This window comes from Eublepharis macularius, chromosome 10 (assembly GCF_028583425.1).
Source record: "Eublepharis macularius isolate TG4126 chromosome 10, MPM_Emac_v1.0, whole genome shotgun sequence".
NCBI classification, from domain to species: domain Eukaryota; kingdom Metazoa; phylum Chordata; class Lepidosauria; order Squamata; family Eublepharidae; genus Eublepharis; species Eublepharis macularius.
The window spans coordinates 69,900,896-69,926,171 of record NC_072799.1 but is presented as its reverse complement, the minus strand read 5'-3'; the positions used below and the strand labels follow the sequence as shown (position 1 = coordinate 69,926,171).

Here is a 25,276-nt window from a genome sequence, read left to right as displayed (position 1 = left end):
GGAGCAATCATTCCTGGAGCGAAATCGCGAGAGGCCTAGACAGGCCGGAGCCGACAAAAATGTAGCTTTTGACGTTAAAAGGCTAAATGGGGAAGCGGGGCGGTGGAAGGTAAATTGATGGTCGATTGGGATGTCAGGAGCCCTGCCCCAGATCGGCGGCCTGGAGCTGCGCCCTGATAAGCGGCTGGCCCTGGCCGGGGATCTGGGGAAGAGCCTGGCAAGAAAGACGCGGCCACCTCTCCTTCCCTCTCCCTCCAAAGTTCTCGCGGAGGTCAAGCCTGAGCTTCGCCGCCGCCTCGTCCATCTCCATCCCCCACCCCCCGCCCTGCAGCGAGCGCCACGGGGAGGGAAGAGATAGAGAGGAGGCCTGGGAAGAGAGCCGGACCCTTTCCCCCTCGGCGGCTCCCTGACTTGTCTTTGCTCCGAGGCGACTTGGTGGGTAATCCGAGAGGGAAACCAACCAGCCAGCCCTTGCCAGGAAGAGAATCCTCAACCGCTGGCTGGGGGAAAGAGGCAGCAGAGGAAGCCCGGGTGGGGGCCAAGTGTGCGGGTGCCCGCCTAGAAAACCCGAAGCCATGGCGGGTTATTCGCCCCTTAGGCAGTGGATCGGGCCCCCAAGACTCGCCCCGCGACCAGATGCCTGGAGGCAAGTCCCTCCGAGGTGGAAGGAACTCCGCTTGTTAGAGACTGCTTGGGAGAACTTCTCTCTTCCCTGTCATTCAGCCCTGCAGGAGACTGAGCTCTTATCCTCAGTTCTTTCCCACTGGCTCGATCTCGAATTTGCGTGTGGTTGGGCGGCGGGACTCCAGTGCAAGCTCAGGGCCCAGAGCGCTGTCGAGTTGAACGGAGGGAGGGCTCTTCTTCCACTTCCTTGGGAGTAAATTTCATTGCTTGTCGGTGGGATTCGATTCCAAGTAAGGAGGCCGAAGTACTGGGCCGCTGGAGTCATTCATTTGGCCAGGGACTGGAAACAATGAACGTATTTGGAAGTAGCTGGGGGAGGGGGAGGGGGGAGATTGTAGTCCAAAGTGTTGTCAGAACTGCCTGCACATTTTAAAAGAAAATCGTAGCACGTCACATGCTCATTAAACCCTCTGAAGCTATAACTCCTAACTATGCTTTAATTGTGGAAAGCGTCCAGAATCCCTTTTTCTTGAATGGAAATGCTTTTAAAATCGTGTTTCCCAATCCGATGTAGCCTCTTCCTTATTCTTGGAGCGGAAGGTGGTCCTCTTTATTAAGCTGCGGTATAGCTTCCCTTTGCCTTTTTTTTAAAAAAGGAATACTTTGAGGGCTGTTTGTAAGGCTGCGATTCTGCACGCTCTTTCCTGGAAGTTAAAAGCATTGAGTTCAGTGGGTCTTCTAAAATAAACTTAGATAGGATCAGGTCACAAATCTTCTCGCTTTGTCATTTGAAATCCACTTCTTGAAATAATTGGGGCCTATTGGTTTCAATGGGGTTGCTTTTGCAAGAAGATGATGTGGGAATAGCAGTGCTATCCTAAGTGGAGTTATACCCTCTTAAAACCATTGACTTCAATGGATTTAGAAGGGGGTAACTGCATTTAGGATTGCGCTGTTGGAATACCGTCTTCCAACCTTTTATTTGAAATTGACAGCTCGACATAGGGAAGTTGCTGAGTTTAGACTATCCCACAGGCATTCGGATCCTAAACACGTTTGCTCTGAAAAAATTTCCTTTGATTTCAACGCGACTGAACCACCCTGTAATGTCTTCATTGTGGGGCCTGACTCTTTTATAGACGGAGCGGTGCCTCTGCAGAATTCCGCAGCAAAATTTGGGGGGTTTTGTTGGTTATTTGTTTTGTCTGCTTAGGGTAGGTGTTAAATGGAGTGGGGGCGATCCCTCAGAAACAGAGTCCATAAAAGTATCTGGAATTTACTTACAAAATAATGTTTCGGGCGGGGGTCCCTTGGCTGCGTCCTGGAATGTGCATGGAGTTTTAGTTTTCCTGGGATTAATGCTACTTTCAGTACTTAGCTTCAGCCCCTTAAATATATGTAATTGACAAGAGCCAGGATTCTCAAGATTTGGTGACTCCCAATTTTAAATGTGAGGATAAAAATAAGCTTAAATGTATAAATGTGGATCAATGCAAATGGGAGCCGGTTATTCCAACATCAGGGGGCCACAAAATAGTTGATTCAGGTCTTAATCTCGAATCCTCTGCAGTTGATGTTTTAAATGCCTTGCGCTATAGTAGCTATTACGTGCAAGATTGTTTGAACGATCAGTTTGAACGATAAAATGTTTTAACCAGGTTGTAATAATCAGGAAAAGCGCTAAAGTCAAGGTTATGGCTTATGGGGCGACCTACTAGACACACTTCAGTTGAGCTCCCAATGGTTTCAGTGGTTTTGGGTGCAATCCTATGCTCAGTTGCTTGCACATAATCCCTATTGAAAAGAATGGCACTTTCTTGAACAGTAATTTCCCCTCCTGGAATCAATGGGATTAAAATTGTTTTCCTTTGGCTGAATTGAGTCTATCTGTCTATCTCGTTTTTATTCTGCTCTTCTTTCAAGGAGCTCGGTGTGGATTAGATGGTTCTTCCGAAGATCACTTGAATTCAATTCGATTAACTCCCTCAGTTAAGATTATATTTGGTTCCAGAGAAGCAATTTCACTATAACATCCAAAAAGACTGTTTAGCCGTTTTCCCGAGTACGTCTGTTTGGAACAAGTGCCATTCATTTCAGCGGGACATTGCCATTATAAGAAGTGGAATGTTTGATTGGCCTGGACTACCAGAACCATCTAAACCGAATCAAGTCCATTTGCTCGCCCCTTTAGCTTCATTACGTCTGACCACATCAGAATGGCCTCCATTATTATAGTAGCATATTTGTCGTCGTTGCTAAGGTCCCGAGTAACTTTACCTGGAAATAAATCCCTGCTGATCTGTAAGCAAACGGACCACCGAATTGAAACCCTTCTTGAATTCACTGGGCGCTTTGAGGATATTTAATGACACCAAGGTGTACACTGTTGCACTTAAACTGTGCTAACATAGCTAGGAGTGAGTCTCAGTTGAACAAAGTGGGGCTTACTTTTGAGCAAAACGTGCATAAGGCCGAGTTTCATGTTCAGTCGTATTCTTCTTTGTTGCAAATGTTCTTGCCCTGCTCTGTCTGAACTGAGCACAATGCAACAGGGTGGGAAGCCCTCTGCTAAACGAGGAGGGGCTCCAGATCTATGAACTAAGATGAGAGAACCGTCCGTTTCCAGTTGCAATCAAGGGGGCAAAAAAGGACATTTTCCTGGCCCTAAAGAAGTAACATTGTGTGCTTCTTTATTTCAGAATCAATATAGCTGTCCTCTTATTCGACGACTAGATAAGAAGGTCAGGTTGAAAGGAAATGTTCTATTACTCTCCCCTACCTATTTAGAAAACAACAGATGGCGTTAGTAATGGGAGGGAGAAAAGGAGTTTTAGGGGCGGCTAGATCTCCTTCAAGCGCTTCGCGTGACCTTTCCGATAGCTTCGTAAGCTGATTGTTACAGAATTTAGCCTAAATGGGGCTCGCCTTCACCCCGCCTCGCCCCCTGCCTGTCCAATTTGCCGGAGTTTTTACTTAGAACCGGATAATGACACTTAATCATGCCTCTTCTTAACGATGGCGTCAGATGGGGGTTAGGAGCCGTTTGGTGGTCCGTTTAGGCTGACCTCTCCAAGTATACCGACAGGCCGATTGGGCCGCTTGATTTCATGTGGATTGACCTGGTGGGAAATCGCTTTGTGGTATTTGGAAGTCTGTCCGGCAACTAAATTGCCATCCCAGCTGCGCATATGCGGCAGCAAAATACTATCTAGAAAAGATGGAAGCACAGTCCAAGATCAAAAGCCATGTAATACTTTTGATCAAGACCGACCCAAATAGTACAGCCGGTTGTGACCAGCCATGTAATAACGTGCACAGTGTGTCGTGTTTTGATAAAAGGCTTCTTTTTGCCAACGAAAGGGCTGGCTCTGAAGTCATCAAGGGAAGAGGGATTGCGTTGGGCTACCAAATTTATCTCAACTCACGAGAGGGTTGTAGAGAGGAAACGAATTTCATGTTCCTGCCACTGCAGCTACTTTCTGTTCTACCAAGGCATCGCGCATTCATTCTCATTTACAGGTTATGAAATATGGGCTCTTTCCAAAGCAGCTCCAATCTTCCCATTTTCTAATCGGGCAATTACGGTTCAGCTGTTTCCGCATTCCCATTCTAATGGAGATTAAAGTGCAGTTGTTATCTGAATTATACATTCACATAAATTCTGGGAAGCCAAGGAGGCTGGGGGCGGGGGGGAATCAGACTCGCTGTTTTAAGAGAAGGCCTTCCATTTCACCCCCATTTTCTCCCCAAAGGCAGGCTGGGGGGGGGGGGCTCTCTTCCTCCAGCCCTCCATATTCCTCATGTGATGCTACTTCGATGCCGGGTTTGTGGAGCAGTGATTACAAATTTATTCTGAGGCACCCAAGACGTCTTGATATTTGCTATTAAGGACATCTGGCAGTGATTAGAGCCTTCCTCCTCCCCCTTCTCTCTTTCTATCTTGCAACTAGAGGCTCGGCGGACACCCTGACGTCAGATCAGACGGCGAGGAGCCATCCTGCTCCAGTCTTGGGTGTAATCGCCAAGCTCCTTTCCAAGCGCCAACTGAAGCCCAGGCCACCAGCTGGAATGCGGATGCGCCGGGAAGGCTGCCTTCCAGGCCCTCCGAGTCGAAGCTGCGCTTTCATCCCACCCCACTTTTTGCTGCTTGAGGTTTTGCAGCCTGTTAACTGGATAGATTTTGTTTTATTTTTATATAAATGGAAAACGAGTTTCTGTTAATGAGCAGCTCCTGTGGAGGAGCGCAGAAATATCTCCAAGATTCCCAAGTGTGTGTGTGTGTTAAATGGGCGGATCCCATGGTGCATTTATTGAGTGGACAAACAAAAAAACAGTTTGTCAGTTTGATGTAGTGCTTAAGAGCAGCAGGACTCTAATCTGGAGAGCCGGGTTTGATTCCCCACATCTCTCCTTGAAGCCAGCTGGGTGACCTTGGGTCAGTCACAGCTTCTCAGAGCTCTCTCAGCCCCACCCACCTCCAAGGAGGTTCTCCTGAGGATAATAATAACATACTTTGTAAACAACTCTGATTGGGCGGCTAAATTGTCCTGAAGGGTGGTATATAAATCGGTTGTTGTTGTTGTTGTTGTTATAAAGCCTGCCCCTAAAGCAGAGCGTATTCTGCCCCCAGGCTTAGTCCCAGAACCTCATGCCAGAGATCTGACCAAGAGGGCATGTTATCATGTTTTGCAAGAAAGATCTTTAAGATGGGCAACGGTCACAGAGAAAGAGGGAGAAAGTAAACACTATTCAGAACCCTCTCTCCCTATACAGATACACACCTGGGATTATAGAACATGTATTTTCCAATTCGGAAGGTTTCCGGACAGGGTTGAGTTCTGGCATCTCCTTGGGAGTCCTAACCAGAGTTACACCCTTCGAATCTCATTGACCTCAATGGATGTAAACGGGTGTAAATCTCTTTAGTCATTCCTGGGCCCACATTAGTTTTACACCATCTGAAACACATATTTAGAGATGCCAAATTCCAACCAGGTGACTGGAATGCAGGATTTTCCACAGAACTCGATGGAAGCAAAAGTGAGGTCCGCGCCTCTTCTTTCTCAGCCCATCGAATATAATCAATCTTCCTAGTAAATCGATCCACTGCCTGCTTTGGTCCGCAAGACTAAAGCTACCTTAAGTAGCTTTCTGCTAACTTCAACACTCTTCAGCCCCTCTTCATTTGAATAGAAAATAATGCATTGAGAGCAAGAGTCCAGTAGCACCAATAAGACTAACAAAAGTTGTAGTAAGAGTCACAGCTCACTTCTTCAGAGGTGAGAAGGTGCTCTGAAGAAATGAGCTGTGTGACTCGGGAAAACTCATACCCTATCACAAATTTCGTCAAAAAGAAAGGAAATTTTAAGGATGGAGAGGCGGTAGTTTCATTTTTCTTGGGTGGTGGAAAGTACCATTAAGTCATAGCAGACTTATGCTGACCCCTGTTGGGGTTTTCATGGCAAGAGACTAACCAAGGTGGATTGTCCGTGCCTGCCTCTGCAATCCTGGTCTTCTGTGGAGGTTTCCTATCCAATTACTAAGCAAGGCCGACCCTGCCTAGTTCGGACATCTGACAAGATCGGGCTTGCCTGGGACATTCAGGTCAGGATATACCTGACTACAGCTCTAGTCAAATACTTTCCTCAAGTGGGTGGGTAAGAAGAGACAGAGAGATTTGGCAAGGCGTGTCCCCCCCCCTTCTGTGAAAGGCAATAGTCAACCTTAATTTGTGTAATGCGAACTCCCACGGTTAACCTGTAATAAGAATGAAGTTTCATCGACGAGCTCCTATTAACAAACCCTACCCACTTTTCTTTACCTATAGCAAATCCAACACAAACCCGATATATTAGCGGAAGCAAAGAAATCCGGCAAAATCTCCCTTTTAACAGATGTCGTTTTATTTGCACTTCATAGTTGCAGATGAGGATTTGGAAGAGGAGGAGGCAAGTTGGATTCTGCTGAAGAAAGAGGAGGAATTCTCTAAACAAATACATGTCATCAAAGGCAGGCAGGGTGGCATCTTGAAGTGTTATGGCTCATATGTAATCCAGGACTGTAGTTGCTGGGGGGGGGGGGCGTTGCTAACAATATCACATAAATTGCAGCTTCTGGCCTGTTCTTCATCCCACCCCCAGCCCATGACATGAAAATAGCTCAGCGAAGAGATACCTTTTTCCTGACCACGTTTCTGTGCTTTCAGCACGCAAGGCAGAAATTCAACAGGTGCAGCGTTTCTGATTTCTGCTGCTCAAGGTTGAGAAAAGCTGCCTCTCCTGAATTTTAACCTGTGGCAAAGCAAAAGTCACAGAACCCAGCTCCTCCGGGAGAAACTCTGCTTTTGAACTCAACAGGCCTTCAGTACTTACACTCCCATTATTTTCACATTGGGCACCCATTTAACTTCCCCTGTCTGTAACTCTGGGACACTGAAAGCTCTGATTCTCGGTGGTGGGGAGAAAGCTAACCTAGCTACCCATGCTACAATGCCACATGAGTGGCAAGTCTTCCTATTTCTAGGAGGCCGGCCTGTAGCCATAAACCATCCTAACTGCCTTGCTGTACAATATTTACTTTCTGCATCAGCGAGTCCCGGGGAGGGTGGGGGGGCAAAGTGCTGTCAAGCAGCCAAGGACTTATGGCGACCCCTGCTGGGATTTTCCGGGCAAGAGCCTAACAGAGGTGATTTGCCATTGTCTGCCTCTGCATGGAGGCCTTGCTTGGTGGCCTCCCATCCAAGTACTAACCAGTGCCGACCCTGCCTAGCTCCCGAGATTTGACCAGATCGGGCTAGCTGTGCCATCCAGGTCAGAGCGACAGGAAGGGACAGGTCCCTAAAGGCCACCCAGCATCTTCTGGGCGTTGCGCTCGACCTTCTCACTCCCTAAATCCGGGTGCGGGACAATCTGCTGAGGCCAAAATGCTCTCCGGGCAGACTCTCGTTCTACCCCACTTTTCAGCCGAAAATTGGCTTCCAAACCGGCTAAAAGGATTTTTAAAAAACCCAATAAAGCGTAAAGTGAACCGATGATGAGGAAAAGCTGCTCGGCTCCGGTGCAAGAAAGGAGAAAGGATGCTTCTGTCTCTAGCCTGGAAATGGGACTGGGGGGAGAGGGGTTGGAGGCTCCCTTAGCTAGAAGTGGATCCAGGCCAGGTGGCGGAGGGAGTGCCTGTGTCGACTTCTCGAGGATGACTCCGACGGGCAGTAAGAGATAGTGGGTGCTTCCTCCGAAGACATTCCCGCCGTTGCCTCCAGAGTTAAGGCCCCACAGCATAGACCACTGTGCTGTGAAGTCTTCCCTTTCTTCGCTACTCCGTCTCCCCTCTCCTTTTCTTCTAGATTCGCCCCACCTTCGGCTCGCTGTGCTCCAGCCCTATCTTTGCGAACAGCTTCCGGGCCCAGCTCTTTCTCCTTTCCCGCCCTCTTTTTGTGCTGGTCCTTGGTGGGAACCAATAGCCGAACCTGGACCGCCCGAGGCCTTTGGCGCAGCTGTTCTTCAGCCACCTTTGCAGCAAAGGGCACTTTGTCCTCCTGGCGGGGCGCGGGAAGATGCTGTCTCCAGGCAGGAGCCAGTGGCCGGAGAAAGCGGTACAAGAATCTGTTCTGGAGCAGGACTTGGATGGGCCAAAGAGATGAGAGGCTCCATCCGTGATATGGCCATGTCCCACTGTCTCAAATGGAGAGATCTTTCTTGGATATGTGAAAGAAAACTCCGGCAGGATCCAACCACACGCACCGGGAGCTTTGTGGCTTGTCAAGGGCAAAAAGTGTGTGAGTCTTAAGAGTAAGTCTCCAGATCCAAAAGGAATCTAAGTGCTGTGAGAGAGAGGGTGACTTGCCATTGCCTGCCTCTGCAGCCCTGGTCTTCCTTGGAGGTCTCCCATTCAATTACTCAGCAACAGCCACCCTGCTTAGCTTCTGAGATCTGACAAGATCGGGCCCTCCTCGGCTACTCTTGGCCTGAAAACCCCACCAGGGGTCACCATAAATTAGCTATGCCTTGAGGGCACTTTCCTCCACCACCAAGAGAGGGATCTGAGATCTTTAAAACACTGAGTCTCCCCCCCCCCCACACACACAATTTAAAAAAAAATTCCTCTCCCCAGCCGCTTTCACGGGGAAATAAGTGCCACGGAGCTTAACGTCGCGTCCACCCAAGAAATGCGCAAAGGTTGCAGCCGGGTGGCTCCATCGTTTGGTCAGGTTCCAACTGGCCTCAGTCCCTGCTAGCTGCGCTTGCACAAAGGTGCTCGCCTGGGGACCCCGACTGAACCCGCCCTCAGCCAACTCTCTAGACGACAGTGGCGTGCGCCCGGTCTCAGCGCTCCTTGCGCGGTGCCTGAATCCCGCCCTCAGGCCCCAGCTGCTGCGGCAGGGTGAGATCCAAAAGCCAAAGCTTGAGTGCGAGTGCGCAGGCGCGCCAGGGACAGCGGACGGTGCAAGGGAGGGGGGCGCTGCCTGAAGGAGACGAAGAAGGGAGGGGCCTCCGCATCCCTTTTCTGAGCCCAGACGAAAGCTCCGCCTCTCCCAGAAGCCCTCTGGAGCCCACGCCCCGAACCGGGTTTGCTGAGCCGCGCCTGGGAAAGGGGGTTCTGCTACCAGCACCCGGACCAAGCGGGAACCCGCTTCAGTCTCGTTCGTCGTGGCTGCCCAAACTGGGTCCTGCGCCCGTCTCTGTGGTCGCCAGACCTGCCGGGGCGCTTTCCTGCATTTGTGCAGGAAAGGGAACAGCCCTCCGGCCATGTGGCCCCACATTGCGAACCCAGGCCAGTTCTCGCAAAGGGGCTGTGTATAAAACCACGTCCAGAATCCTTTAGGCGACCCCGAAACGTCGGTGCTGCTTGGCACAACCACGACCTGCAGGCGCAGCAATCCAATGGGAGCCACGGTGGTGAAGGTGTGTGTGGGGGGGGGGGTCTGATTAGGCAAGCCGCAGACCCGGAGAAGCTGCGCCCAGCAGTGGGCACGGGCATTTTGCGCGCCGCAAAACCCTCCACAGGCTGCCCGGGTTGGTGTACGGGGGAGGCGCCTGGAAGCTTTCGAGGTCTCTTGGCACTCAGGTAGCCAAGGCTCCACTGCAGGCCCAGTTCTGGGAAACAAAGCCCGGCTCCTTTAAAGTCAGCCCTCCCTGCCGTCCAAGGCGGTGTTCAATTTATTGGATACAACGGGACGATCCGGAGGCCCCTTCACCACAAACGTGCCTGTGCTTGGAAGTAAATTTCGGCCAGGTTGGCTGGTCTGGATCAGGCCCAGGGGGACTCGGTGCTGGAGGGTTCTGCCACTCATTTCTCCAGAGAAGAACGGGAGGCGAACGTCTCCGAGGGGATGCTCTGGCCGGCAGAACCCCTCCTGACCTGCAAGCCTTGATCTTGGCCTGGGGCTGGCGCTCTGCGTTCGCCTCCTCCGGACGTGCTCCCCTAATTGCCTCAGGCGCTTCCAATGGTGGCAGACCCGGTAGGTTACGGGACCTGACCGCGGAGAACCCTGAAACGCGGCTTCTTGGCGGGCTCCCGTCAGCTTGCAGGGACAGCTCTGGAACCAGAGGGGCTCGGGCCCCCTTTGCCTCGCTTTGCTGGGGTGCAAGGATCGGGACGCATTTTCGGCTGGCGAGCGAGCAAGAGGACCTCGGGGCATGTGTAGAAGGATCTGGGAGTCCAGCGCCCGTGCCTGGCTTTCTGGGGTCGGGTTCCCTGCGGGGGCTTTTCTCCTTCCGCTGTCCGGTGGAGGCAGGTGGCGGCCGGCCTGACAGAGCCTCCCCCCTCCCCGCTCCCGGCCTGCCCCGAATCGGGGCTTCACGGAGCGGCGCCGCAATTGCGCAGAGCCGGCACAGTCTCGGGGCCGACGGCCTTCCGTGGTCGCGCCAGGGCGTCGCTTGCAGCGTCCCGGACCGCCCCGCTTCCTTAGCTGGGGGCTTCGAAGGCCAGGAGCCCCCAAAGGCCGCCCGCCCTGGAGCCTCCTTCTCCCCCGGCCGGAGGCAGCGAGGGCGGGGCCGGCGGGGGTGCCCAGCAGAGGCGGCTGTCAGCGGTGACGGATCCCAGACGCCGGCGCTACTGGGAGGCGGATTGGGTTTCCCGGCTGAGCCAGGCGTCCTTCCGCCCGCCCGCCCGCCCGCCTTTCTCCGCGACGTCGGGCCAAGGAAGCCTTCCCGCACCCCGCAGCCCCACTCGGGCCGTCGAAGGCGAGGCCTGCAGGAAGCTGCGACGGGCGGGGAGGCCTGTCGCCAGCCTCAGCCCCGGAGATCGCCGCCTGGGAAAGCCGAGGGAGACCCAGGTAACTGCGCCCCCGGCCGACAGATCCTGCTTGCCTCTTTTCCTCCCCGCCAGCCGGCCGCGGTGCACCAGGCCACGCGGCTGGAAACTTGCCCTCTCCCCCTCCCCTCCCCCTCCCCTCCGCCCCGCCGGCCTCGCCTCCTCCTCCTCCTCTGCTCAGGCCCAAAGGGCTCGGCCGTGACGATTTGGAGGAAAGAAAACCGAGCCGGAGCGAGACCTCGTTCACCTGACCAGCAAAACGGTAGAGGGGGGGGGGGGCGTTGAGAGGCTCCCACAGCTGACTTCGCCGCCCCCAAGTCCATGAGAGCCGCCGCCAGGCCCTCTCCGACTCGCCAGGAGCCACCCCAGAGAGAGAAGCGCAGCCCTTGCCTGCAACCGGAGCCTCCCAACTGCAGCTCCGGCTGAGCGGCGGCGCGGTTCTTCTTGCCGCCCTCTGGAAACCTGCGCCACCTGGGCCCGCGGATTCCAACGCTCTCTCCTGACCTGGGTTTAGGCTCGACCTCGGCATCCCCTGACTAGTTTATTCCTTAGACTGAACGCGCTTTAACCCAGGCTGCGGCCCCCTCCCCCCGCCGCCCTCGCCTTCCCCTAAGAAAAGCCCCAGGATTTGAGATCTAATAGGAAACGCGGGTTCGAGGAGGCGACGGTCCCCACATGTGTTTACTGGAAGGGTTCAAGGACCACAGCGAGAGCAAGCAGTGAAAGGGGGGAAGCTGACGAGGCTGTTTACTCCCAAGTAAATCATACTGATTTCAATTTTTTTGAAAGAAAATCTTCTTGTAGAAACGTGCATGCTTCGGGCTGAGGGCTTGCTTGGAAATCCCCTTCACCGAGATCAACAAGGACTACAGAAATAAACTGGTGCAGATTCTGTGAGCTATGGGGGTGGGGAAGGCATGGATTATAGACAAAGCATAGGCCATATTACGTCGTTACTTCCGAGTAAGCGCTCTGAGAGGATCCGAGCCCTCGTTTTATTTGGCCCTGCTTAACTACCTCGGTCCGTCCGCTTTGAAAGTGGGATGCTTCGGTCTAGATTAAAGGGCCCTTTCCTATTGATTTCTCTGGGATTCCGCCCCGTTAGACTGCGACCACAAAACATGCTTATTGGGGGAGGGGAGATTCTATTGCATTCGACGTTCCCGGATCTCTTCGGATCCAAACTACTCAGCGTGCACACCCCAACACGTTGTTTTGAATGGGTTCCTCAAGAAGTGAAACCTGAAACTTAGCACTCGACTTAGCCATAGATTTCAAGTATAAATAGGGAAGGGTTTACCTTTTACTCTCCGTGCTCAGAACGTTTGCTTGAAAAAGTAAGTCTCATAGGTGGCAACTGAGAACATTGTTCCAAGTGGGTAGCCCTGTTAGTCTCTGCAAAGTTCATACCCTGGAAATCTAGTCGGTCTTTAAGGGGCTGCTGGACCCGAATCTTGCTCTTCTACTGAGAACATGTTGTGTTCCAGTAGGTGTGCTTAGGAGCTGCTCGGATTGTGCCAAATTCCCTTTGAACTCAGTGGGGTTTACTTAGAAACCCGTTAAAATAGCGCAGTATATCCGTCTTTCTTTCTCAGCCCCTGGATGTGACTATCCTTCCTTCGGTTTTCAGCAGGTTGCATTTGGTATGTAATTCCAGGTCTGTATATCCCCCGCCAAAAAACCCCCAGGAAAATTAGTTGATGAATATTTCCTCAGCATGATCCTCTTGAAGGAAATGAGGAAAGACCGACACTGTTTAAGAGACCAAATCCAGTGGCACCTTAAAGGCCAACAAGATTTTACAGGTGTAAGCTTTCCAAAGTCACAGGTCACTTCTTCAAACTCCTTCTTCAGATGTTTAATGGTTGTATCTCTGGTATTTTGCTAAGCAAGGAATGCAAGGTCGGCTCCCCCATCTGGGTTTTGCTGCGGGCCTATCTTGAAACTGGCAAGGCAGTGAACTTGGTCCCAATTTATAGATTTATTTATTTGTTATCTATAATCTGCTTTTCTTGTTGAGACTCAAGGCTGGTTACACAGACTAGGTCAATACTATCAATGGCTGGAACATTCAATAAGCAATACAAGAATTGCAGAAATTTGAAAACAGTTTTCAGACAAAAGATAAGCAAATGACATGACAGTTCCGGGCTGTATTGCCGTGGTCTTGGCATTGTAGTTCCTGATGTTTCGCCAGCAGCTGTGGCTGGCATCTTCAGAGGTGTAGCACCAAAAGACAGAGATCTCTCAGTGTCACAGTGTGGAAAAGATGTTGGCAGGTCATTTGTATCTACTCAGGAGGGGTGGGGTTGAGCTGAGTCATCCTGTAAGAGTTTCCCAGGGTGTGGAATGCTAACATCTTTTCCACAGTTTGACACTGAGAGATCTCTGTCTTTTGGTGCTACACCTCTGAAGATGCCAGCCACAGCTGCTGGCGAAACATCAGGAACTACAATGCCAAGACCACGGCAATACAGCCCGGAAAACCCACAACAACCATCGTTCTCCGGCCGTGAAAGCCTTCGACAATACAACAAATGACATGACATATTACATGATGCTGAACTATCCGGTAGGAGCATAGTTACAGCAATGGACAGTACACAGTAGTACAGTCTACAGTCCCCATCCCTTTACTAAAACATCTCTCTGAACCATTTCCTTATAGCACAGCCCTATTACCTGTGTAAAAAGCTTTCTAGGATAATTCAGTTTTGCATAGTGTGTGGAATGTCAGGAGACTGGGAACTATTCTGACCTCTTCAGGTAGACCATTCCATAAGGTGGGGGCCACCACAGAGAATGCACATGTACCAGCAGCTGTCAATTTTGCCCATTTGCAAGGTGGAATCTGCAGAAGGCTTTGTTCAGATGAGCCAAGCTGCCTTGGTGAAGCAGAAGGGGAGGGGAGATCCTGTAGAGACCAAGGCCATGAAAAGCTTTGTATGTGATAGCCAAAACCGTGACATGAGCCTGGTAACTGATAGGAAACCAATGGAGTGACTACAGAATGGGAGTAATATTCCTGCTCCATTTAGCACCTGGTAGTAACTGAGGTGCAGCTTTCTGCACCAACTGAAGTCTCCCATGGAAGATCTATGTAGAGTGCATTACAGTAGTCCAGTCTCCATGTTATCATGGCATTGAGCCAGATGGCCAGATCATCTGTGTCAAAGTAGGGGACCCTCTTCAGAGCTCAACTAAGTTCGGGGAAGGCATTCCCCCCCAAACTTAGTTGCATTAACTTAGTTGCATTAACTTGCTTCTCTAGCAGTAATGCTGGATCCAGTATAACCCATGCAAGGGTCAACTGAACCTCACTTGTTGGGAATACGAAGCCTTTAATATCTACCCCTTCCCAACCAGTATCACTTCCATCTTGACTAGTTTCAAGTTTCAATTTGTTCGCTTTCTGCCTTTGCTGTCAAGCAAAGAATCAGGACCTCGGGATCACCAGGGGATTTGGATATTGGAGTGTAGAGCTGGGTGACATGTATGTACTGATTACATCCAGTTCCATAGCTATCAAAGGCAGAGGTTGGAAAATATGGCGGATAAGAATGCACTCTCATTTCCTTAGTCTCTTCTTTAGGCGAGCCAACAGCAAAAATCGGGGCAGGAAGGCAGGACTGAATTGCCTGTCTCGTTCAGGTAGCCTTCTCGAATATAAATTCCATACTTTATATTAATTGACTATTCCTTTCCACATAACCTGTCAGAGGCTGCCACCGCTTCGGATCTTTCGTGGTTTTTGTGTAAGGCAGGGATTCGACTTTCCCAGTGCAGCCCTCAGAACAATTTCCTGGAGGAAGCCCCACGGAATAGGTCTGTGCAGACCTGCTTCGGATCTAGGATGGCAGCCCCGGACAAGGGAGCTGCTTGAAAGAGACGTTGAATATAGGGGAAAGAGCGGGGGAAGACGCACTCCACACGGGCTCGGTTGTTTCAGTCAGTTCGAGGCAGTGCTGGTAGCATTCAATCGCTTGATTCCGAGGAGGTGTGCCATTCTAATGGCCCCTGCTTGCTCCAGGCCGCTTGCAAAAGGGGTGGATGGAAGTGGTTTGTAGGAGACCCCCAGCCACCCCCCCTTGTTGTCATAAAAGGTTCCCACTAAATGGGCGGGTGGGGCGGCGGGCTTTGGCCTCCCTGGCCTGGGATGAATGGAAGGGCTTTACTTTCCAGACTCTCCCCCCCACCCACCCCAAGGGCTTGCCTTTAATTGTGACCCTGGGCCGGTCCCCGAAGTCTCCTGTTGGGAGTCGTTAGCGGAGGCTGCAGTCGCCGGGCAGACCTCCCAAGTGGCTCCGGCCGGCGTGTCAGCGCAAGAGGGGCTCTGCTCCTTGTCCAGCCGCGCTCTCATCAAAGGCCCTGGCTCCACCGAGCCCATCGGGCTCTCTGGCGGCGTCCGAAGGAAACAGTCAACAACCTCTGAGCCTCCACTACCCTCCCCTCTCTCTGTGTCTCAGCCGCCCCCGCCTGAACAGCCACGTTTCTTCAGAGATCCAAAACCTTAAGCCCCGGTTTGTTCATAACCATTCTAAGATAGGGAACGATCTATATACATTTCCGACTGCCTTAAAAGAAGGTGACAGTAATTTACAAGGTGATCTTATAAAACTGTTGCAGACCTGGATCATTTTAAAGTAGGATACTTTTAGCAAACAAAAGGTAGGAGTGTGTGGGTGTGTTTCTCTGTGTAGGTATAAAATTGATTTATTTTATCCCCGCCACCCACCCAAGAAAGTTTTGCAGCCGCTGCAAAGTGACCAAGAAAAAGACTCGGTCCCAGCTGATCCACAAGGCGCTTAAGGCCCAATTGCTTGCCTTTTAAGTCGATTTCCTCCCGTAACAGCGAGGCTGGGAGACGACAGAGGAATTTCTTCGTCGTTATTCGTTAGCTGCTATTAAATTATTCGTTAGCTGTCCAGCGGGGCAGGCGGCCTGTTCAAGTGCAGCAGCTGTAAATGCCAGCTGGCAGGAGGGTCGCCTCTGGTAGAAAACTCCTTGCCAATTGAAATCAGGTGGAGCTTCGAGCTCTATCGAAATTCTTGATATTTAATCCAAGCAAGAGTGCTTAAGATCAAGGTGCCGATGAAACTGAAGGAGTATAGTATTTTAAGTGGAAATAAATTCAGCCGACTTTCGGGGGTGTTCCCCGCCCCCATCCCTTATTTCAGCGTAAAAACATCTGCTGGGAAGAAAACCCCTTTAGTGCCACAGAATTTCCCTGCTCACACAAGCCTGCTCTAGAACAGCAGCATTTCAAGTCCTGCAATCCCCACATTGAGGACGGATTCACACCTTCACTCTACACCAAACCAAGTGTAGGGAGACGCAATGCTAGCCAGGAAGCATAGTTTAAAAAGACAGCGCCAAAGGTTCTGTCAATTTCACCTCTCTACAGAGCCGGCAAAGAAGGCTCCTGAGAGGGTTTGTTAATTTCCTCTTTGCCTCCCAGAAGGCTCTGTTAATTTCGCCTCCCCTTCCCTCCCTTTGGGGAGAGGAAATTAATAAACCCTCTGAGGAGCCATCTTTGCCGGCTCTGCAGAGAGGTGGAATTGACAGAGCCTTCGCTCTGTCTTTTTAAACTAGGCCTCCTTTCTAACATGGCGTCTCTCTACAGTTGAGAGTTCTCCTGTAAGATGTCTTTGTAGAGAGGGCCCCGAGCTGGGGCCAACGTTGTGTCGAGCAGAGCTCCAATAGGAAGATTGCGGGAATGAGGCCTGCGGTTGTACTGCCCTTGACTTCAGTGAGTCTCTGCTTCCAAGCAAACGGCTTAAGATCCCAAGGGAACCCCCAGTTTTTGGGGTCCCAGCGCGTTGCAGTTTCTCCAGATCCTCAGAATGGAGCTTAGAGCATTTTATGGTGGAAGCTGGTTAATTTATCTGCGTATCAGCTAAACTCCAGGCAGCCTTGTTAGCGGATCAAAACCCTGCTCGGTTGACACAAAGATGGTCCCCTGAAGACATTTATGTGATTCAGTGTTTATCGTTGGTGAAACTGTTACCATTTTAAAACAGCCTCAGAACCCTTCCTGGCAGGCTCAGTTAATTGCTTAAAATAGTAGGTCACACAGCTAACGGTGCTACATTTCTTTTTTAGTCCCAGTTCAGATAGACTGAGTTTGGGGAGGCTGAGGGACAGTTTTAGAGGTGTTATAAAAGCGCCGTTTTTGTTTAGAAGCCATTTCCATTTGAAACCCAAGAGCGTTTTAAAAGAGTGGTAAAGTCAGTGCGGCCAGGCTGAAAACGGGTTGATCCATTGCAAGCTCTTGAATGCACGATGGAGAAAATAGCGTCTGGGCAGAGTTGTACGAACTCTCAAAAGGAGCCAGAATACGGAGACCCCGGAGGTATCCGGACCGCCAGGTCTTAAATGAGCCCACACAGCAAAACCACACTGCAGTCAGCCCAAGGGATCGGTTTTCCACTCAGTCTTGTCAAAGTAAACTGGACTAGTGTCCTTTCGCAAGCATATTTACTTGGGAGTAAATCTCAGTGTTTCTACTGATTTTTCAAGCGTATCCGAAGTAAACTTTCTGGAATCGGTGGCTGATCGTAGAGTTCGGAATCAAATGTATTTCACCTCTGACTCTGTTCTGGTTTGTAAAACCAAATTATATGAAGTTGACACACGACTAACAAATCGCATAGGGTGTGGAGGTGGAAGAATCACATTGCATGAAGCAGAAGCTCTGGACACCTTTTTGTAACCAGTTGCGCCCGGGGAAGAAATGGTTTGCTCCGGCAACGATTTGAAACACAGCCTGTCCGGTAAAGAGGCTGTATAAAGATGAAGGAGCTTATGGGGCGATTCTGTTTGTTCTGAATGCCCATAAAATGCCGTAGATTAAAACATTCCCCCTGGAGTTAGGAATGCCAATATCCAATTAAATACAAAGAACTTTTGCGAAATGCTTGTACCTCTTTGGCAGGATAGGAAACTACCTCCGCCGGGAAAGAGACCCGAGATAACCCCGGCTATTCTCCCAGAAGGGCCGCTTGTTCGTTTCACGCCGTTCTTGTCAATTTCATACCTGCAGCTCATAACCTAGCAAGTCGCAGACGGTGCTTTAAGGCGGATTAGAGGCACTTACTTCCAGCAGAATTTACTTTCAATTGTATCCAGGGCTGGAAAAAGAAGATCACGTGGTTCTGATCACGTCACCTGCCTACACGAAACTTTACAGGAGAAGCCGAGTTCGAAAAAACCCAAAGAACAGGTTTTCTGGAGGTCGTTAAATCTTTCAACGCTATTTAAATTATTTTCAGGGGGGGGGGGGTTACTTTGGATTTTAGGTCGGGTTTGATATCATTTCTTTCTGTGTTGCATAGTGGCCACTTCTGCGCTTAGCTTCGGGCCGATCCTCTAGTCCCTTAAGCCCGTGCCTCAAAAGGCACGATTTGAAAAGTAGCATGTCTGGAAAGTCCCGAAGACGCCGCTAGCCTTCGTTTCCCCCACTCCCACTTAGAAGCGCGACGCTCGTGTCTTAAAGACCCCACGAACAGCAACCGACCATCTCCGAGACCAAAGATCTCCATATTTCATTTCTTTATTCAGAATATTTATAAACTGTAAAGGTCCTCAAAGCTGCGTACAATTAAAGAGCAACAAAAAACCTCCTCCAGTGTCAATTCAAAACACAATGACAATAAAAAGAACCATTCGCTGCCACAATATAAAGGCAAGATTCGAGTCCAGCGGCGCCTTAAAGGCCAACTAGATTTCCAGGGTATGAGCTCACGCTCGAAAGCTCATACCCTGGAAATCTAGTTGGCCTTTAAGGCGCCGCTGGACTCGCATCTTGCTCTTCTACTACAGCCCAACACGACTACCCACCTGAAATACTACAAATGGGAGGAGACAGAAGGCAGATTTAAACAAACAAAACCACAGAAAACTGGCAGTCGGAGGTGGCTGCAGACCACAAGACCCCGAAGAAAAACCATTCCGAGACAGCCCTTGGAGGCTTTCCTAGGCTTACGGGCAAGGGCGGCCGGGACTGTTTCCAGGCAGCGCCTCGGTCTCACATAGCCAAGCGAGGCGGAGCTTGCCTCGGAGCTGCTGCGGGTCGACCTGCTCTGCAGGGACCGTTCGGGCTTTTGCTTCGAGGCCTTAATCCAGCGATCTGGTCCGCGGAATGCAGCTGCCTCGCTCTCCGGCGACCGAAGCTCAGCCCCCGTCTCTTCCTGGACGGAGACCCCGAAGCTGTCGCCCTCCTCTGTGCTGGGGATCAAAGCTGCACCCACAGTTTCCCCACGCTGCCCTTCTCCGCGAGCCGCCGGATCTCAGGGTGCCGCCCTCTCGGTTGAGTCCACAAGGCGCCGGCCGCTCTTGGGCGCCGCGTTGGGCGCGACAAGGATCGAGGCGCCCCGTTAGGTCTCTTGGCAGCCCCTCTCCAGGTTCCTCTCCCAGACGGTGCCTACCTTGCCCATTATGGCCGCTTGGAAGCAGGATCGGGTCAGAACTGTAAGATTCACGTCTGAATGGCTTCGGGTGAGCTCGCAGGTGTTCTGCACGGGACTCTTCAAGGAAGCATCGGCTTCGAAAAGGTCTGTGCGACCAGCTCCTCACCTTCTTCCGTGATCCGCTCCCTGATCCAGGCCCCCCTTTTCTTCGCTCCCGATTTAACCTTGAGCGGGCAAGGCACAGAGGATGGGGGGGGGTTGCTGGTGTCCCCAACACTCCCCTTTTTGTCCCTTGCGCCCCACCATTTGTGGAAGCTGCCGGGCCGGCTGTCACCAGGAGTTACCATAATGCGCAGCCACTAGCCGGGCTTCCGCTAGTCGGGGCCGAATGTCCCCCGCTGTCCCCTTAACTGTAAATGAAGAACCGCGCAGTGTAGAACTGATAGGGAGTCTTTCTCGGCATTTTGGGAAAGGCACTGCAGCTAATGGCCACTTCCTACATTATATCCAACAGGATGTGACTATGGATACACAAGAGTGCACCCGTGCGCCTATCAGTTGTGTGTGGACTGGATCGCACTAAGATCTGTCCGACCGCCCTCCACTCGCCGCTACGCGCGGAAGGCAGCTGAGATCGCCTGCTTTCTCGGCGAGCAGAGAGCCTGAGAAGATCCCGAAAGTACCTCCACTGCTCCCTTTCCATTCGGCGCGCTAGACCTTCTTGGGTCAGAGGGTATGGTCAAGCAGTGTGGATGGCGCGCTTTTATATATCTCATAGGTATTTGTAGGCTGCCTTAAACCATAGAAAGGCAACACAGAATAATGTACAAAGTCAGCTGTGCTGACAGAGACGCCTCTCTGGGTGTTCATTACAAAAACACAGCACAGGTCTGGGTCCCATTCCGCCACCCCTTGCAAAACCGGGAGTAAGGTCCCTTGATTTCGCTTCAGTACTTCATTTTTTTTTGCCATTACTGATTAGACAAGGGGAAAACACTCTGCACATGCTCAGAGGCACTATCTTTATCGTTGCTTCATATATTCCACGTTTCTCTGTAGCAATCAAAGCAGGCTTGGAGAGCGTGTCCCGAAAAATACCTAGGGAGGTCTGTAGAAGAGAAAACTCTGGGGCTCACGCTACTGCTTTGAATTTTTTTAAGCGCCTACACAAACACACACACATACACACAATCTCTCAGGCGATCTGAAACCCACAAACAAAGTAGCTATTTGCCCAGTTACTTTCGAATTGTCTTGTTTCTAAAGGGGGGAAGTCCCACCACGTTAATGCCAACCATTTGTCTCTTTATCATTTATTTATTTATAAAAAACTTTTGTGGTGTTTGTTTCTCTGTCTGTAGGTGAGATGCTGTAAGTTCTGAATACACTTCAAAGATGCCTCGCGGGGTTGTTGTGAGGATAAAACGGAGGAGGGGAGAGCGAGGAGAGCCGCTTTGGGCGCCCACTGGGGAGAGAGGCCGGGTCTAGATAAAGTAAGCAAACATAAAAGTAAATAAAGACGCCGCAGAAGCGCCAGAGGGAGCCTTTAGGAGCCGGTCTTAAGATGGGCTGTTGCTGACATATAATACACGAGTCCGCTGTGAAACGGTCGACGAAAACAGAGTCCTGCGTACATCGTAGTTGTTGTTAATAAAGCGAATAGTTTCGACGCTGCTCGCTCCCCTCCCCCACCCCGTGAAATAAAGAAACGGCTCAATAAACCTCCTCCCAAGCGGGAGCCCCGAAGGCAGCTTCTGCCCAGACCGATTTTTATGAGTCATAAACTTCGATAACTCGACTTGAAGCATCACGAAACCGGAAGGCTTGGCATCTCCGAGCCCGGCTGACGGGCGTTGGGGCAGCAGCGTCGCCCAAGGAGGTCGGACTCTGCGGCCGAGGGTACCGCCTGGGAACCCGACGTCGACCGCCTTGACTTCCCTGGCTGCGAGGAAGGCGGGTTTGAAACGCAGGAAACTCCCGCCGCCAGGAGAAGCCACCGGGCCCGTTTCAAACACACGCGGGGCGCTGTGAAGCCGGATCGGATCAACTGGCGGATCCAGAGCCAGGTTAGAGCCGCGAACCGCATTCGGGACGTTTCCCCCTCTTTCCCGGGAGACCCGGTTGCCTGGGAGGCCTAAATGAATGACCGTGGAGGGCCCCGTCTTCGGGTTTGCAAGATCTGAGCAAGCCTGCTAATGAGAGGACATTTTGGAGGCCTTTCAGTAAACCTTCCGATTGGTGTTGGAGGCATCTTCGAATATGGTAGCTTTGACAACTTCGAAGTGCCTCTGGCCTCTATGTCGCAGCATATCTGGGGATTATTTATTTTCCCCGCATTTCTCCCCAGTAGAGGCTTCCGTCATTCTCCTCGTCCATTTTATCCTCACAAGTTACCCTCGGTTGGGCTGAGGGTGTGTGACTGGCCAAGGTCACCCAAGCAACCTTCCCTGGCAAAGTGGCGATTCGAACCTGAGTCTCCCCGATCCTAGCCCGTCACTCGAGCCACTATAGCGCGCTGTGCACGCTTCACTCCTATGCCTGTTCATTGGGCAGAGTCCCTCTAGGTTCAGCAGGCCTTACTTCTGAGCAAGCGAAAAGAGTAACAGCCATTAGTTAAGACTGTAGCATTGCCCAGAAAGGGCTCGCTTTCTCGCCGCAAAGGCTTTCTCTGGCCCCTGCTTTGTCTCTCTTTTGTTTAACCTCGAGCCTGGGGCGAAATGCTGCGCCACTGGAAGACTGGCTCTCCGCTTCAATCGGGCCTCAGAAAGGCAGCCGCTCCTCCTCCGGCCTGCAAACAAAAGGCCCTTTCCCATCGCCTCGGCCTCGCCCCGGCTTTCCAAAGGTCAAAGTTCTCGCGTAAGGGCTGAGTTTACCACTCGAGACTGAGCCCCACGGAATGCGTAGCGGGACTTCTGAGTCAGCACGCACCAGGTCGGGCTGGGGGTGCCGTTTTTGTCGAACTGGCTCTGCTCGCGTTTCCTTTGCAGGTCGAAAGCTTCAGGCTAACCTGGGGGGACTTTGGGCCATTCCTCGGGTCTGATCCAGTCTAACCGTGTTGGGAGGAACGGGGGAGGGGCAGAGGGTGATCCTTCGCAGCAGTGTCTTGTAATCCCGCAACACTTCCTGGGAGACTGGAAGTGAAAGGCGGCTCAGAATTTGCGAACAGCCTCCTCGGGCAGAGGCTTGGGCGCTCCAAGCTCAGGATCGTTTCCAGTTCGGAAAGGCTGGTTTCAGCGCCGAAGCACGCACACGTCGTCTCTCTGCCACCGGCGTCCCCGGGCGACCCCGGTCAAGTCCTGCCCTAAGACGGTTTGCCAACGTCGTCACCTTTGCCAGCCAAACACCCTGGACTGGCCCCATGCGACGCGCAGCCGGGCAGAAGGGCTTCCGGGCCCCCAAAGAAGGCAGAAAGAGATGAAATTCGAAGGTAGTCCGAGCCAAGCAGGTTGGGGTTGACCGCCATAGTCCTTTGCTTCCACGCAAAAGCAGAGGGAAAGGAGGTCGACTTATTCCGGAGCATTGACCTAATTTACGGAATTACATAACAATAGTTTAAGCACACCTGAGCTCCGATCCGCTGCTTGGTTATTCGGAAACAAACCTCGCCTTTTCCAGCGGTGGTTACAGGTTTCCTCGGCGAGCAAGGGATTTTGAAGGGATTTGGACAGCGGATCAGGCGTTGTATCGCCGTTCTGATCAATGTGTTCAGGACAAAGGTGTCAGTTAGCAATGGAATTTGGTTTAACTTAACTGTTCTCGATTCAAGGAGTGTCTTGAATTCAGGGCTCACCCGGGTAGCGCCATAAACATTTTATGAATTTTGTTTACTTTATTGATACCCCCCCCCCCCACACACACACACCTGATACAACCCCAGTGGCTGGCATCATTCTCCTCTCCTTCATTTTATTCCCACAACAGCCCTGTGAGGTAGGTCAGGCCGAGTGTGTGAGACACACCCAAGGTCACAGCAGAGCGGGGAATGGAACTTGGGACCCCGGATCCCTGCGCTCTGCTTTAACCAATGCACCACCCTGCCTCCTAGGGCGAAAGAAGCTCCCCTGAGTCTGTCTACCGGATTTGGTGGGCGAGCGAGACTGAAACCCCAGCAGGCGCCTCCGCGCTATGTGTTAAAACGGTGTTAAAACTGCAGAAGACATTTTCACTCCCTGGCCCTGCCTTCTCCTGCCCCTCCGGAGAGTCTTGAGGTACTAATTGAAAAGAGAAAGAAAAGTGGCACCTATAAGTCTAACAAAATTTGGTATCTGAAGAAGTGAGCTATGGTTCACCAAGGGTCATACCGTGCCACGATTTTTGTTAGTCTTATAGGTGCCACTGGACTCCTGCTCTTTTCTAATGCTACAGACTAACACAGCTACCCATCTTGAGGTACGAACATTGAAATTCTAAGCACGGTTACTCCAGTGTAACCCCACTGAAATCAATGGGCTTAGACCGGAGTAACTCTTCTTAGGATTTCACGGTTAAACTCCTACATTGGTGACCAATAAAAACGTCCTCTCTGCTTCCTTTGGAGACTGCGGCCCTGATTGGCGGGGCTTTGAGGAAAGGAAAACCCGGCAGAAGATACAAAGAAGGACCTGGATCTCCTAATCTTTTCCATCTCTAGTAAGAAAATGCCACTCCTGGTCTCTAGATCGGTGCAGGAGAAAATGGACGTTTGTTTGGGGCCATTCCTGAGGCCTGAAAGCGCAAACTAGGTCGGTTGAGTGAAGAGAAGGACCTCCCACTTTTTCCACGAAGGCAAGTGAAATTGACAAGGCTTTCCCATTCCCACCGCCACCACGTCACCCAGAAATGCGTCTTCTGTTGCGTCCGCCTCCTGCAGTAGACTGTACGAGAGTTAGAAGGGCTGGGCGACGTCACGTGAGCTCTCCGCTGTTCATAAACGTGTTCAGATGTTGGCTGTTCCACTGGCTCCTTTCCGAAGATTTCACGCAGGGGTGTTTTAATGGCCTGGCTTTATTGAGCCTGATGCCTGCGAGGTACTTAGGATTAAGGAAGCAAATGAATCGTATGATGACCGGAAGATCTGAAGAGAAGGTGGATCCCACCCTCCTGGCCTTTCGTGTGGAAGTAATTATGTTAAACCGTCTCCGAGAAACGATTTGGGAGGCCTTGACTGCGCTAAGGCCTTTCTACCCACATATGACTTTACGGGTGGCTGTTGCGCAGGGTGGGAGGTGAAAGCCCGACAGCATCACTTTTTCGTTCTCCCGGTGAATCGGTTGCAAGCTAATGCGGACACGAACCTTGCCCAGTAAATGCTGAAAGCTGGCTGCAATTGAAGACTGCGCGTCTCCTCGCAGTCTCTATGAGACTGGAGGTCTCAGGATGGTTTCTCTAGGAAATAAGGATTGGGAGGGGACGGGTATTGGTAGAAAAGCAACTAGCCCATCATAAACGCACAAGCCAGCCGTGGATCTGCATGTTACACGGATGGCAGAACACATAAAAAATATTCTTCGCCCAAAGGCTGTGTATATTGCTTATGCTCGGTTTGAGCATTTCTTCAGCTCTGTATTGGGTTCTTGCTAATCCTACGTCTTTGTAAACTTGCATTTATGGCGTTGTTTATGGAAATGTCCTTGATTTTGACTGTACTAATCTCGCACTGTGTAATCCGCCTTGAGTCTCAGTGAAAAAGGCGGACGATAAAAATAAATAAATAAATATTAGCTAAAACGACTCCCGAGTGTGTTAGGCTGCAGTCCTAAGGGAACTTTTCTGTAAGAGCCGCATTGAATAACATCAGGTTTGCATCCGAGTAGACCTTAAGTTTGTTCCCTACAGGAACAAGGTGGAAGAAGGTTCCGAACTGTCTGCGGCCCGAGGAAGTCCCATCTACGGTTTTACTCCCTCATTCTGTTTAGAAGGGTTAATTCTCAAAGAGTTTCAAAGAACCGAGTACAGAATCTTCACGTTTTTTCTTTGCCTTGCCTAAAATTCTCTCCAGCACATCACCAGTTGCG

The 25,276-nt window shown here is 51.2% G+C and overlaps 1 long non-coding RNA gene across 1 annotated transcript in view; it reads left to right on the top strand.

Moving 5' to 3' along the window:
- The first annotated feature begins 10,765 nt into the window (after positions 1-10,765).
- The window catches only part of LOC129336435 (uncharacterized), a 29,763-nt gene continuing 15,252 nt past the window's right edge, over positions 10,766-25,276 (top strand). The window contains exon 1 of the long non-coding RNA XR_008597714.1: positions 10,766-10,897. This is a non-coding gene — a long non-coding RNA (uncharacterized LOC129336435). The remainder of the gene's footprint in view (positions 10,898-25,276) is intronic.